We start from the raw sequence: 2,770 nt of genomic DNA on the forward strand, positions 1-2,770 counted from the left end.
TACGCAGTGGGACTGAACCCGGAACCATGTGGTTCGTAAGCAAGCTACTTACCACACAGCCACTCCTATGCCTACACATAGATAATTTTAAGAAGTGGTATATATCTGTATATATATAGATATGTCTGTGTGTGTGTTTAATTAGTTTTAGCTGGGACTTTGAAATTTTACCTAAACCCTTATCCCAGTTCCCTTTCCATCAGCAAACCACAAAATCCCTTTAAAATAACTGTCTCCACTTTAAATATTACTTTAGCGGCATGTGGTGATTATTGTATTGGTCGTGCTGTCACATCCAATGCCACCAAAATTCGAGCAGGGGTCGGACAAAAGTTTCCCATTAACATTTGTGATTAAATTAATAAGGTTACCAGTTATAAGGAATTTAACATTTTCGATGGATGTGCAGCACACACCTGGAATATACACCCCTGATATCTATCTATCTGTCTATCTATCTTTATGTTAATCTTGGCTTTTCTGCTGATGATAGCTGGTCTTGCAAAATATTATTTTCTTTTGCTGAAAATAGCTTGAAACCTTGGTTCAGAAAATAGATGGTAAATATTTATATTTTTCATTCTCTTTCGAAATTATCCCTAATTGTGGTTTGGAGTTTTGACTGCTCCTTCTAGCAGGTTAGGTGTCCTATTATGGACATCTCTCTCATGTGTTTAAATGTACACTGTATTTATATGAATAATATATAGTCTATTGGCTAGTTTTTTTCTTCTCGCTAGACCACTGGTAGCAAAAAGAATTTCTAAAAATTTTTTGCTACCCTAAGATTTATTAATATATATATATATATATATATAAATCGTCCAACCCATGCTAGCATGGAAAGCGGACGTTAAACGACGATGATGATGATGATATATATATATATATATATATATATATATTTGTGTGTGCTTATATATATATATATGCATATTCTTTTTTTCTTTTACTTGTTTCAGTCATTTTGTCTGCGGCCACGCTGGAGCACCACCTTTAGTCGAACAAATTGACCCCAGGACTTATTCTATGTAAGCCTAATAGTTATTCTATTGATCTCTTTTGCTGAACCACTAAGTTATAGGGACGTAAACACACCAACATTGGTTGTCAGGCGACGATGGAGGGACAAACAGGGACACACAAATATATACATATATATATATGATAGGCTTCTTTCAGTTTCCGTCTGCCAAATCCACTTACAAGGCTTCAGAAAACACTTGCCCTAGGTGCCACGCAGTGGGACTGAACCCGGAACCATGTGGTTGGGAAGCAAGCTTACCACACAGCTACTCCTACAACTATATGATGATATATATATATATTCGAAAGGAGCTCACTCTCGGTCCTTGCCTTCATGAGGCCCAATGCTCGAAAGGTGCCTTTATGTACCACCGGCACGGGTGCCATTTGCATGACACCGGTATCTGCCACAGTTGGCTTGATGGGTCTTCTTCTCACGCACAACATAATGCCAAAGTTCTCGATCATTGCCTCTGTGGGGCCCAACATTTAAAAGGAGCTGTCTCGGTCCTTGCCTTGGCTTGATGGGTCTTCTTTTCAAGCCCTTTCAATAATTAGTTAATTGGATATTTAACCAAGTGTCTAATGATAAAAGAGTGGAATTGAACCAGTGTGTGTGTTAATTATATTGGAATGATGACTTCCCCTAGACACAACAAAATATGGTGTGTTTGTTCTTAGGTCATGACTGGGTGGGAGGCGCAATGGCCCAGTGGTTAGGGCAGCGGACTCGCGGTTTCGAATCCCAGACCGGGCGTTGTGAGTGTTTATTGAGCAAAAACACCTAAAGCTCCACGAGGCTCCGGCAGGGAGATGGTGGCGAACCCTGCTGTACTCTTTCATCACAACTTTCTCTCACTCTTACTTCCTGTTTCTGTTGTGCCCGTAATTCAAAGGGTCAGCCTTGTCACACACTGTGTCACGCTGAATATCCCCGAGAACTATGTTAAGGGTACACATGTCTGTGGAGTGCTCAGCCACTTGCACGTTAATTTCACGAGCAGGCTGTTCCATTGATCGGATCAACTGGAACCCTCGACGTCGTAAGCGACAGAGTTCCAACAACAACATGACTGGGTGGCAACAGATGAATCTAGTAAATAGCTTAATATAATGAAAAACATAATCATAAATATAGATTAATAATGATCAGATAATTTCCAGCTATAATATTAGCTTAAAATACGACACATCTGTTGTAGCCTAACACTAAATATAATATTGATATCTCTTTCCTTTTTACTTGTTGTCTTTTATATCTGACTGGCACCCGTGCCGGTGGCACATAAAATGCAACATTCAGGCGTGGCTGATGCCAGTGCCGCCTGACTGGTTCCGGTGCTGGTGGCACTTAAAAAGCACCATTCAAGCATGGCTGGGGCCAGTGCCACCCGACTGGCTCCCGTGCCGGTGACACGTAAAAAGCATCATTCAAGTATGGCCGATGCCAGTGCCACCTGACTGGCTCCCGTGCCAGCAGCACATAAAAAGTACCCGCTACTCTCTCGGAATGGTTAATTAATTTGCCAATTGTCCTTGTGTAGTTATACACAAAATGAATTATCAATCTGGGTTTATATGAAAGAAAAGTATAAATACCACCATGACTGATATCCAAGCTGAAGTGGAGAAGGCGGCTGCCCCTGGATTTGGTTATAAAGAGACGATGAGCGATGGCTAGAGAAATATTGAGCTATCGTTGCCAGTACCGCCTGACTGGCCCTCATGCCGGTGGCACGTAAAA

Source organism: Octopus bimaculoides, chromosome 29, assembly GCF_001194135.2.
Source record: "Octopus bimaculoides isolate UCB-OBI-ISO-001 chromosome 29, ASM119413v2, whole genome shotgun sequence".
Classification (NCBI taxonomy): Eukaryota; Metazoa; Mollusca; class Cephalopoda; order Octopoda; family Octopodidae; genus Octopus; species Octopus bimaculoides.